Source organism: Alligator sinensis, unplaced genomic scaffold (assembly GCF_000455745.1).
Source record: "Alligator sinensis unplaced genomic scaffold, ASM45574v1 scaffold876_1, whole genome shotgun sequence".
Classification (NCBI taxonomy): domain Eukaryota; kingdom Metazoa; phylum Chordata; order Crocodylia; family Alligatoridae; genus Alligator; species Alligator sinensis.
The window spans coordinates 3,431,195-3,444,776 of record NW_005841938.1 but is presented as its reverse complement, the minus strand read 5'-3'; positions in this window follow the sequence as shown (position 1 = coordinate 3,444,776).

Below are 13,582 nucleotides of genomic sequence, written 5' to 3'. Positions count from 1 at the left end.
AGAGGTGGCCCTGCTCTTCCTACCGCATGCGTATGAATGGGTTACACATTACAGGGTAGGTGTGCGCGCTTGTGCACACCATGTGCATAAAACCCCAAACGGCCAGTACGCTCAAAGTTCAAGAGAAACCCTCAGATCTGGGTCACTCTGCTCTCTAGTTTTTTACCCTACTCGTCTTCTTTACGGGTCTATTACTGTTCTGCAGACTGACTCTGAAATCGGTGCTTAGCAGGCCATGTGAATTCAACAACAGCCAGACATGCAACTCAATGCTCTTTTTTACACGCGTGCCCCCTTCTAAACTCTTGTCTTGGCCGACAGTCTGGAAAATACCCACGTTGGAAGAATTAATGCTGAGGCGTGTCGCACACCAGAGGCTGATGCGTTGTAACATAACCAGATGAGCAAGTGCACATATGATATACAGCGGCAAGGGTCCTAACCTTGACTGCCCTGCTTTTTCTCTAACTCTCTAGAGAGAATGCATCTGCCAAAATGCAGGAAAGCAAGTTGTGTTTTTTTCAGCTCCCAACAGCCTGTTTTGTGAAAAAAATGTGTGCTTGCTGTTTGACCAGTGTTGGAGGAGAATGGGCCTGTAATCTCTCCCGTGCTGGCCTCAATCAGGACTCATTCCTCTGAAGAAAGTTTAAGGAAGCCATTAATTTCAGCATCGCAAATGGAAGTGACTTCAGGGGTCTCAGACTGGGGAAGCTGGGTCCGAGTCTGCTGAGAAAGGTCTGCAAGCTTCCTCTACAGACCTCTTAGCTACATACTGGAAATTCAGGCTGCTTCACTGCTCGGCCTCATATACGCAGGGTAGATAATTAAATAGGAGTGGGGGTTTAAAGGCCCCACTGATCTACATTTTTCTCCCTGACTAAACAAGATGTATGGTAAAGCCTCATACGCCTGTCAGAGTTTGTTGTGCTCCATATAGGATCATGAAGATGCTTCATCTGAGGGGCAATGCCTAAGAAAGTCAGAGTCCTCTCCTTTATGGACCCAGCAACACAGAGCTGTCCTGAATAACAATGAGATCATTGTCAAAAATGCCAAGTGATGGAAGTCAGCAGAGGATCCTTAGTCAGTGGTGGCTGAGCTGGAGTGATTAATGCCCAAGAGTCGCAATGAATCACGCCAACCACATCCAAGAGAGCATCGCTGTACGAGACAGTGCTTTGCACTGGGTGACACGCGGGGCACCGCAAACCACGTTACAGACTAAATCATGTGAAAAGCCAGCACACCATTACGATCCTGATTAGCAGGAGAAGCTAAGTCGGAAAGATAAGCCTTTAATCTCATGATGGCAGGACACACTGAGCTTCAAGTGCTTCAGGCAGCCAAGAGCTTCAAAACATTGCAGAGCAGAAGCACCAGCGCCTCTGCCGCATTCGTTTTCCAGGAAAAACTGAAAACAGTCAAGAAAACTGGATCGACATGTCTTGCCAAATTTCGCTTTCGCTTGTACTGCTGCAGCCCCCCAGACTTCAGCAGGGCTGTAGCATTACAACTGCGATATATGTGGCCTGATCCAAAAACCCATTCAGATCGCTGGTTGAGTGCCCAGGGATCTCAACAGACTTTACAGAAGATTTGTAGGCTAGGAAATAAGAACTTTGGTTTAGGAAAATAATTAAGAACGTACCTAAAGTAATTTAGTAGTAGACCGTGCCTTAAGCATATGCTTAAAGTGATTCATAAACTTATTTAGAAAGGGTTTTAGAGCCAGGAAGACCATTGACGTATGATGGACTGAAACACACACTTATATGACATATATTACTTATATGACATATATTACTTATATGACATTTGGTCAGCCTTACTCTGGCTGCAACCTCTGGTTAAAGTCTCAGATTTTGGCAAAACCAAAGGCAGCCACCTTTGGATTACTAGGCTTGACCTTGAGTCAAGGCAGTCTGTTCAAAGTAGGGAAGTTTGCTTCCAGAGCCAGGCTAGGCCAAATTGTCAAAAAAAGGAAAAGAGGAAGAAAACCAATTCTTTGCAATTCCCTTTACCAGAGAAATACTGGTAGTTGACTAGGGGATTTGACCAGGAGATTCTCCTTAAGTCAAGAGGAGTTGTGTGGCTAAATCTCCTGATCGGCTTTAAACCATCCTCCAGTCTGTTTGTCTACCCCTGGACTAGGCAAGGAGGTCTGGCCTAGAAAAGGATATGCTGAGTTGCAACCCAGAGTGGACGGACTCGAACTAAATCTTTAGCAAGAACCTTTCCTTACAATAAGTCATCCGCTTGCCAAGTGCCTGGCTTAATGAAGTCAGTAAAATAAACATGGTTCTTGTAAGAAATAAGAAGAAACAAGAAGGTTCTTGTAAGAAAGAAAAGGGACTTTAATTTCTCATTGGCACAGCAAAATGATAAATGTGTTTTCTTGCAAGAGATTTTATTTACTCTGATTACTTTCCCTAATAAACTCCCACCCCACCCCGGTGAATGTTCTTGGCTGTATGGTTTTTGACAACTGCTAAGAGACAGCACAGGCTCTTAAAAAAAAAAAGCTGAGGCTATAAATCAGACTTGCCAGTCTTCCATGCCCAATTATATAAACAGAAAAAAAATGTGATTATTATGCTGCTTGGTTAGCTGGCTCCACTTTCCCTCACTTGAGACAGTTCCTTGCCGCAATTAGATCCAAGCACTATGTGGAGACTGTGCTGTAAGGAGAGCTGATTTTTAATTGAAAGAGCAACCTCATTTGTGATTTTGCCTTTTTTTTTTTTATCTCCCCCCCTCCTCCACGCCCACCCAAATTACAGCTTTAAGTATTTTAGGTCTGGGGGAAATAAATACATCAGGAAATGTAAGCAATTGGGACTCCAAATGAACTGCTATTGAAACTGCGCAGCGTGGCTGATTGCGACATTTGCAGCAGAGGCTCTTCTGACTGATTGCACTTTTGCCACTCTCAGTCTGTCTCATAAAAAGCCACACTTGAAGTATCTTTTCCAATCCACAAGAGACAGCATGCTGGATTACATTCGATTATGCCATGATTGAAGTTGTCAAGAGCCCCCTTTCAGGCTAACAGCATTTCACTCCTTAACAGAAAGGGAAGATTTTTGTTATTTCAGTTGGAAAACCTGTCCCTTGTGTAATATATGCTGAAAATGTTGGTGGGTGAGCTGAGAGACTAAAGTGAACAGAGAAACTCCACATTTCAAGGGTTTTGACAAAGATTTGGAGAATGCTTTTCTTGCTGGAAGCCCCTTAATGTGTTAAGTACCTCCTACAATGTGCTCTAGTCTCCTTTTGGGACCCCAAATGCTTCAGTAGCCATAACTTGTAGCACTTCCTTTCTCGCAGGGCAGTCACAAGCCTCAGAGCACCGTTGATCCTCTGCTTCACGGGAACTGTCTGTACCAGCACTCCTTGGAGGCTAGGAAGGGATACAGGACCTCCCGTCTTTATCCCCTCCAGGAGTAAAGGGGTGGTGCAAAGACATTGTCTCCCTGATGTAATCAGCCACAGAGCATTTCTGCTCTCGTTCATGACTAGAGGAAGGAGAAATCTTCCTTTGTCTCATTGCTGGAGAGTTTTCAAGTGTCCACCCAAGCTGCTCAGGTTGGGAGCAGATTTACTATTTAAGCAAGGACTGCACTGGGAACTTCTGTGCTCATTAGGGGCCTGACTATTTATGTTAGAGTCCAACTGTAGACATAATTATACTAGCACAAAAGTCTTGTAGTTGGTGCACCTTGTTCTTCTTGGGGAACTTGGAGGAGCTGTGCTGCGCTCAAAGTCTCTAGACTTCTGCCAGGGTTGCCTTGTCCATCAGGGATGGCCCATGTAGTTGGGTAGCAGAAGAGCTTCTAGTGCTATCGTTTCTATTGCTCACAGGAGGCAGCGTGATGGTTAAAAGCAAACCCCCCTCATAGAACTGAGGTCTTTCTATGGAGATAACATGCCCCTAAAATAGATATAGCTCAGTCTATGCTAGTAGGGATTGCTGATGTAGCTAGATTGGCAAACGTTTTCTAAGGTAGACCTGGCAATGCCGAGCAGGGAAGAGGGAAATCCAGGAGCCATGAAATCCAATGGAAACAATTCTGTTATTTCAGTAGGGCTAGGATTTCGCCCCCAGTCCATCTGCCTTTTCCTCTTGTCAGTGGAAGTTAAAACAAGAACTTTTTAGGTGATAAGTGGTAAGAGTTGGGTTTTCAAATGTGCAGATCCTGTCTCCAGCTCCACTCCCAATAGCTAACTCCACAAACAACACTCAGTACTTTGGGAAATCCCAGCCTACACAGATCATTTGGTTTCAAAACCAAACATCATATAAAGAAATGTGGTTGACCAAGAGACTAAGAGAAATGGAGCAACCTATTGCCAGTAAGCCGAGCAAAGTTGGGCCAAATGGGATGAACTACTATCACTAAAACAAAACAGTTCCTTACAGTTGACTAGGGGATTTGGCTGCATGATGTCAGTGGGAGTTGTGCGGCTAAGTCTCCTAAGTAGCTTTTAAGAAAACCAACTCCACTGTGACTTCTGTCTGGATACGATGGCAGACAGCCTGGTCTAGCAAAGCGTAGATTCAAAATAGTTCTGTTCCCAGTTCAACCCTCAGGCACATCCTTTCACATCTGTGTGTCTTAATTTGGCCCTGTCTAAAAGAGGAAAAATGAATAATTTTGTTTCCTACATAAAGCACTTTGAGATCAATCATGGGGCTGGAAAGGACCTCTTGTCCACTGCTAAACAAGACCTTGTCACCGTCCCATGGATTATGGAGCACATACTCTGGTTTGCACGGCCAGCACCTTTGGGCTGATTTCCTGATTGAAAGTGCTGTATGAAAGCTACCTCCTCTTAGTGTTATTTCCTCTAGTCTGCTCGAGTCCCACCATATTTGACACTATCTTGTATCTGGGAATATTATCTGTGATGTCAACAGTTGTAATTAATTTTAATCCATGTTTAGGATCAGAAAATAACACTTGCTAGCCATATCTTCCTGAACATACGTCCAGGTTTGGGGAGTCAGCCATTATTGCAGGTGTTTAACACCTCTCCGGCTCAGGGCAAAGAGATTTATTGCTGGAGCCTGAGAACGAGTGAGGTAATGAATGAGTTGTACTATCCGTATCTTCAGCAGGGAGTTTAAATGCTACCTGCTGGTTCTTTTTCTGGGTGTAATTATATTAACATCTTGGTGTTCAGATGCAGGATTTCCTGCTATAAAAACCACTTGCGTTAATGGGCCCGCTCGCAACAACAAGGGGTAATGTTACAATGGAGGCTTGTATTTTAAATGCCATGTGTATAAGGAGACAAGGTTCTTTGGGTAAATCTGATATCTTTTATTAGACCAACTTAAATAGTCGGGGAAAAAAATTCTTAGCAAGCTTTCAGGTTTAAAAATCGTGTATAAGTATGGTTTGACCCTTTCTGGGCATTTAGGGCTCCGTTCAGCAAAGCCTGAGTTGCACATTAGCTTTATCCCAATAGGGTTTAAAAGGGCGCCTATATGCTTTGCTGAACCACAGGCCAGGCACTGTCTAACTCGAGAGCTGGTTCAAATGCCTTAATGCTCTCCGTTCAGGTAGCTTGTTCTGAATTGCACATTTCCTTGTTGCTGGGTGAAATCTCAAGGCAAAAAACTCCAAGTGACAGCCTTTTGTCCAACCTGTGTTTCACATACAGGACTCCGGGTATTTGACTTTTTTTCCCCCCCTACCATTTTCTACATGCATTTGCATGCTGTGGGTGTCACGCTGTGGTGCTAATTAGCCCTCCTGAAGCACTGCCCTCGCAACAGGTGGAAAAAACTGCTTCTAGATTAATAGGGTTAACATTTGCTCCTAAAAAGGCTTCTCAATTAAAGCCATTTGTTTGACAAGATCAGCCTCCTTTCGAAGCCAAGTAGTCGCATATTTTCCCCTTTGGCTTAAAAAAGTGCCCACTTACCACAATTTAATTCCAGATCGATTCTGCTGTTCAAGGCAAGAACAGTTCTCGACCCACGCGGGCAGCCTTCTGCCTTTTTTTAAGGAGCGTGCCTCCCTCACTCGCACCTCATCCATCAGCTGGCCCTACAAATCGTAATGCAGAAGTTCTCCTGATCTGTTTTGATCTGCACAATGTGTGTATTATTCATCACAAGCTGTCTGCACAGATGGCGTTCTGCAGAAAAAAAATACCCCTGCTCCCAAACTCTTTTCAACTGGTTGGAGTGAGCGGCCTCATCCCCACAACGGCGGTGCAATCTCCCAACATCGGTGAGCTGGAGATCAGCAGTGTGGGGTTCTCAAGAGCATCCTGTGACCCACCTGAGCTAATGGCGCCACTCCACATCCAGTGGTTTGTGTGCCAAGCCCTTCCTGGAGAAGTTATGACAAGTTATCCCCCTTTAAGGAGCTGGCCCTATGACCCTGACCTTCAGTTTACTTCATCAAGGTGACATTTCCCATCACCACCCTTGGAGGAAAGTCCTTGTATTTCTAGCTTGCTCGGCAGCCACCTCCTTGGAGAGCACGCCTTGCATTGTACAACAAAATGACCATTGAGCTGCATAAAATACCGATCTCCCCTAGCCTGTGGTGTATATCATCCTTCCTAAAACATCCTGCCCACTGTACAGTGCTTTGTAAGGTCAAGCCAGGGAGTTTGTGCAATGTGGGTGGACAGTAGGCTTGCAAAACTCTGCTTAATTTATTCCATATGACAAACGTCAGTGTGTTTACAGGGAAGAGATAGTGGGCTCTGACTTTCAGATGTGGCTGGAGGGCAATTTCCTTTGTAATTCTGAAGGGCCGAGAAACAGCTGTGGTTCTAAGAGCATAATTGATGGCAAGGGCTTGTCTAAACACGCGAGTTACTCAGAATTCATATAGGGTGTGAATTTAAAGCAGAATAGCCCTGTTGTGTGTCTGCACACTGGTTTCAGAAAAAAAAAAATCTTTTTCTGTTTCACTCCATCCACTTTAACAGCTTTCCCCCAGCCATTCAAAGCAGAAAGTGAGCACGTTTGAGGCCACGTCTGGGTGGTAAATTAGCCATCCCAAGCTGCGGTACCCTCAGGCACACTGCATTGCCCTGTGCAGGCTGCCTATTAAACCGGAGCACTGCAGCTGTCTCTGTGCAGTGCTTTGCTTGGGCTAATTAGTGCAGGGCAAGGTAAGAGCATTGTCACTCAGCGGTGCTAATTAGTCTTCCTGAAGCAGTGTCCTGACCCAGCCTCCTGGCTTGCAGTTTGAGGAGCGCCCCATGCTGAGCCCTGTGACAGTTTACCAGGTCTGTGGCATTGCAGCCCAGGATGAAAGCTGTCGAGGAGCATTTCCAAACCCAAGGGAAATTGCCCGCATTATCTAGCACACACATTTAGGCTTATTTTGCCCTACGTTTAACTATTCTAATTTATAGGTGTTGAATGACGGAAGGGAAACATTACTTCCCAATGGTTAATTGCCTCCCAACCATTGCTACTGTCTGTTCTGTTGGAAAAGGCCACCCTTGTGCGTTGAAGCCTTTACAAAATTTGAGGAGCATAGAGCTCACACAACTCAGCGTGTTTCCTCTCTCCGCACTTGTGGTTGTTTAGTTCAGTGGTTTTCTTGCATGTTAAGGAATGACTCTTTTTTGCTCAGGCCAAGTAGAATATGAATTCGGGGTTTGCAAAGCCTTGTCAGCTGAGCTCTGCATTTGCAAATCCAAACCCCAGACTATGGGTAGCTTGGATCCAGTTCCAATTTATCTGAACTCAAATGATCTAAAACCAAAGTGGAGGGTTTGGAGGGAAGGTTTTTAACCCTCTTGGATTCAACCGGCAAGAGCTTCCCTGGCACAAAGGAGCTTGCAGATGTTTTCTTGAGATGGGCTTCAAATGTTACCAAGCTCTACCGGTCTATCCATTTGAGTAGATGCAAAGGACTATAAGGGATGCAAACTTGAGCAGATGCAAAGGACTATTAAAGCCTCCCTTCCCTCCAAGCCGCACTCAGGTAATGAGTGTGGGTGCAAGGTTTTAGTCAGTGGAAACCCAGAGCAGAGATATTTCCAGGCACCTGGGTAAGACCTGGGGATTTTAGCTTAGCCAACCTCTTGTTTTACTGAATCCAGGACTCAATCAGATCTTACCTCTCCTTTTAGAAAGATTTTGATTGGGAGGGGAATATCCCCCAGGGTCTAAAGACTCATTGGCGACACATAAGGGGTGCATGCGGGTGCACATACACCCCTGAGATTGGCCGTGCACCCCCTGGAAGCACCAGCCGTGAAACTGGAAGTGCACTTCTGGTTTCACCGCTGGCTCAGTGATTGCCCGCCGGGGGACTGCCCCCCCATCGGCAATCTGGTGCCCCCCCAGACTTGGGAGTCACCAGTTGCCCATGTAGCTACTGGAAGCCATTTGTCACGGCTGGTTGATCAGCCAACGAGGGAACATCAGATGCAGCGCCAGAGCCCCCAGTTTGCCCCATTTATGCAGCACGAGTGAATGGGGAGGGGGGAGTTGAGATCTGCGCCGGAACAGTCACCTGCTCCTTGCAAGGGTCTCCTGTGCCTGCTCGGCTCCCTGACTCCGCTGTTCCTTGCACAGGAAACGTGCCTTGCAGCATAAAGGGAGGAAGGGGTGTGCTGGGAAAGGAGCAGAGGAGTGTCAAGGATGGGCAGGGCAGGTAGGAAATAGGTCGTGGGAGGATATGGAGGAACCAAGCTCTGTTACACCCAGTCTTTCACCAGCAGCACAAGTTACCGCTTCCCCCTAGAGCTGTACCGTACCATGACTGGGCAGCTGAGAGCCTCCGCTGCTTGTTGGCCCATCCTTCATCGGGCTTCAGCTCTGTTTAGGAGCTGGGGGTAACTGCTCCTGCTCCTGTGGAAGACAATGGGAGCAGGGTTGGGCCCCGAGTGATTGACGTCCCATTTTGTGTTGTGTGAAAGGGTCGTGCTAGCTGCCCCGCTCAAGAGCATGCAAAATTCACTACCTAGGAACCTAGAGTTGTACACTGCCATGCTGTGAAGTACTCATCTTCCTCCTCCTCTGTAGTGGCTCTGGAGTTGCGTGGTTGACAATGGGGCTTTCTGCACGCAACACGTTTGCAAAGAAATGAAATGAAATCCCTCTCTAAAGGTGATCCTGAAATAAAGATCTGCTGCTTTTATGTGATATGTTTGACCAAAGGCTGGTTCAGAAGAGTTGTGACCTGAGATGCATCAAGTTGAATCTCTGCTTTGGGACAGGGATCATCTTTTTTGCTCTGTGCTGGTCCAGTAGGGTCCATAACTAAGACTCCTAAGTGCTATCGCAATGCAAATAATATCAATGGAAAATAACAGCACTGCTGAGGTGGATAATCAGACACATAAGAAGAACTTAATCTACTGTACCCCAGCCTGATTATCAGTTATACTTATGTTAACCCTAAGTAAATCTACTCACATCAGCAGAGTTATTCCAAATTTACTACAATCTACCGTGTATTACATGCTGCCATTTTACCGTATTTTCTCACGTATAACACATAGCTTTAACAAAACACCCCCCAAAATATCCCCCAGGTGCTAGAAATTCAGATGTGCATTATAAATGAGGAAATATGGTAACAACAGTTTCTGCTGCTTAAGCTTCTCCTGGGCAAAAGCAAAATTATTCTGCATGCAATCCATATGGAGCAGAACAATAATTCGGCTTGGCTCCTTAGCTGCTGCTGCTCAGTTACTACAAGGAAAACTCTTTTTTTTTCTTCATTCTGCCTTTCCTAAACAGGGTGTTTGTCTTACAGCGTGGTGTGTTGTACGTGAGAAATACGGGTGAATTAAAACATCCAGCCATACCAAGGCCTAGGTAATACAGAACTGCTTTGGAGCACACAAGACTACATATAGCAGATCCTCCAGACATTAGCAATTCAAAAAGGGACCACACTGTCTGGGTTTCTAGCGGTCAGGAAAATGCAAGGCGTTTGGACAAAAGGAGCTGTGTTTTCGCTGTTGGAAGATAACATGGCAGTTGGGTTTAGGTGGTTTATGGAACCTGAGTTTCTGAATAGGCGTGAAACCACAGGAGGCCCAACTATCTGAGCTATGTGAGTGCTGAGGGCTTGCCAAACGCTTTCACATTCTCCTTTTTGGCTCAGCACAACCCGAGGCAACACAGTTGTTGCTTTGCAGAAAAATGCACACATGCAGATCACTGAATGTTTGCTACAGACTAAGAGGGCTCAGTCCTTAGGCTTTGCCTTAACACCAATGATTTTGGATCAAAATGTGGCTGAAGGCAGGTCTCCCCTAACTTGGAGAGAGTCAAAAGTGGAGGGGGACTTTTACAATCAAATTTCCTTTTGCTGTTAAAGCTTGCCGGGAGGGGCTAGGATGTTGGTTATTTTCCTGTGTCCAAAATATTTTGGAGTGGTTTCGTCTCATGTAGGAGCCAACTCTAAAGTGCTTTAGACTGTGTAAATACTAGGACTGGCCCCAGAATTCAGTTAATTTAATCCGGATATGTACCTGTGCAGCTGTGATCAGAATAAGGTCCATGATATGAATACATTTATGGAGAATAGCATATGTTGTATCACAGTAATACTGCACGTGCCCATGAAGATCAGAGCCCCATTGAGATCAGCCCTGAACAATAATAATATGTAATAAGATTTAGTCCCAGCCCCAAAGAGCATATAATCTAAACAGGCATAGGCAATAGTGTCCACATTTTGCAGACTGGAAACTGAGGTCCAGAATAAGGTCCACATATTGATTCTGACAGGAGACACGCACCTAAATATCTTTGTGACTCTAGGCCTAAGTGACTTGCCCAAGGTCACAGAGTCAGTCTGTGACAGAGCAGGACTCCTAAACCTCAGTCCTGCTCTGGGATAATGCTTCCTCGTAGACTTTGTTTCATGGTGAAGGTGGGAGAATAGGAGAGAGAAGATCTTACTTCTGCTCAGTGGAAGAGGAATTCTTTAGCTGAGACAGACCAGGGCACCTCTAGCGTAGGGGAACCACATCTGGCCTCTCTGCCATGGGTGCTCGTCAGCATAGGCTGATGGGAAAGCCTACCGTGCATCACTTGTACGAGCGTGGGGGAGCAACTGAAACAACAGAGTTCATGTCAAGGGTTTCATTTCCACTTGGGCACCGATGCCTGAGCCTCCACAAACACAGCCCTTCGCTTTCTGTGCATGTGCGAGTGCGAGCTGAACATCTGGTAAAGGTTAGGGTCAAACATATAAATGGGGGAAGCTCAGCACATTTCATTAAAACACTCAAGCTGTGACGTCAATTGAACTGATCAAGCCCTTCTGCGTCGCAGGCAGGGAACCATTAACTTTATCCAGTGAAGAGTGTTTATATGGAAAATATGAAGCCAGGAAGTTTCTCCTGATTGGGATATGAAGGCTATCAAAGTTGTTGGCTCTTCTGTGTTCCTTTCTGCATGTGTTGCTTCCCTGTGCTCTCTCTTCCCTGGTAACACTTGCTTCTTCTCTGCAACCGGAGGCACTTCTGCTTGCCCTTTCTTAGGGACACTTGCTTCTAACGGGGGGATGTTGCCTCTTTGTCTTGTGGGCTTTGTCGAGTGGCGCAGGAGCCCATGGGGTCTGACCCAGCTCTCACATTTTGCAGGGAGCTGCTGTATACAGCTTCCTGCAGCACAGATACCAAATGGCCATGGTCCAAAATACACTTGGAAGAAGCAAGGTTGGGTTTAGGAGCATAATTAAAACAAAATAGCTTCCATGAGAACAAAATGCTTACTCCTGTAGGCATTTAAAGCTATAGGCAGGTTGTCCCAAATGCATGTGGAATAGAAGGGAACCTGTCTTCTTATAACTCACAGGGATTTTTGTGGCTTTTCTGGTAAACTTGTCAAGGCTTGATATTTTCTCTGGTAGTTCTGGCCCTTCCAGGGACTGAAATTACTGACTAAGCCTAGTTAGCCTGCTTCTCCTGGGAAAGCAGCTTATTTGCAGGACTCCAAGAAATAAGGCAACTTTTGGACTTGATCATAGCATCTAGATAGACACAGTCCTTTGGTAATACTCGAAGCATCTGTTTGACCTATCACTAACCCATCCCTTCCCATTTCATGGTTATTGAACTTAAGATCTTTGGTGTTAAAACGTGGATTTTTTATCACCTGGATTTGCTTTATTAGCTGGTAGCGCAGCGGGTTCTTGCTCTTACCCCAGGAACACATGGCGCTTGCAGCACAGCAAACGAGGTTTATTTCTGTGGGTACTAAAATGAGGAGTGCAGCTAAATCAGAGACTTCACAGTGCTCTGGATCCTAAGAGCCGAGCCGTTGGCTCTACAGGAAATGCTGTTTCAGTCCAAATCTTTGGCCAGACAGGCAAGTGAGCTAAGGGCTTGGTAACACCATATGTAGTGAGCCGCACAAATGTTGGTCAGTGTTAGTGCTAGGTTGGAGTTTGGAGCAGTCACACCCTTCATCTAGAAACTTTATCTGATTGTCCTCCATCTGCACAGCTGTGACTTGCCACTCGCAGCCTGGTGGGCAGGGGCAGGACTAGGAGCTGTAGCCGTGAGTTGGCACCAGGGGCCTGGTGAGCCAGGACAGGCTTTTATCCCTGCTCTGCAGGCGGGGGTGAGAGAGATCCTGGGATACTGGAGGACTTCAGCATGGGCGGCACATCTGCGGGGAGTGGCAGCACCTTAATGGAAGAGGAGCTGGGTCCTGCGGATCAGAGATGATCCTGCCCTGGAGTGGTGTAACTTGGAGCCATGTATCGAGTGCTGCAAACTGCTTTAAGGTGTTAATGTACAGACAATCCAGAGGTTAAGAGCTCCAGGAGCTATCCAAAATTACCATGTAACAAGGCCCTAAGGAATGGGTGAGCAGCCCCTTCAGCTCCTAAAGGAGATTTGACATGTCATATAGCTCACCATCAGTGGTGAAGTTGTTTTCTGCCCTCTGCACATAGGAAGAAGGATAGCATAGAAGAGTCATCACAAGACTTAGACCCTTGACTTTGGGATGGAGAGATCGGAAGGAGTGCTGGTAGATAAAACGCCTACTGGCATGCAACAAAAAGTTCCTCGCTTTATCTCTACGTACTCCTTTAAGATCCTCCTCCGCCCCGATAAAATATTGCTCTCATTTTCACAAGCCCGTATTCACCTAAGACTTCACATTTGTGCTCTTGTTGTACACATATATCCAAATGAGACTTTGGGGTTGCGTGACCCACTGCCGAGTGGTTGTGCAGGTGGGTAGGAGAGCGCGGTGGTGCACAGACGTACCTGCGCTAGCTAGTTCAGAGCACCATCAACCAGTCCAGAGCTATCAACCAGCACAGATCATTGTGCAGAGAAGATGAGAATCCTTCTCACGTTCAGTGCTAGTTTTCTCTCTTCTAACTTGTGACTCTTCTGACTCATGATTTTAAGTTTCCCTCAGACAACTGCCGCAACTTCTCTGTCTGACTCATCCAGGCTTCCCTGATGAGTATGACTCTTACACAAGGCAGGACAGAGCTTTCCCTCTTCCTTATTGTTAGCATGCAGACCCCCAAACTTGAGCCTACTCTTTCCAAGGAGTTAGGGTTTTTGAGAAGGGGTCACCCCTCATCCTTCATTGAACCAGTTGAGTTGGGAC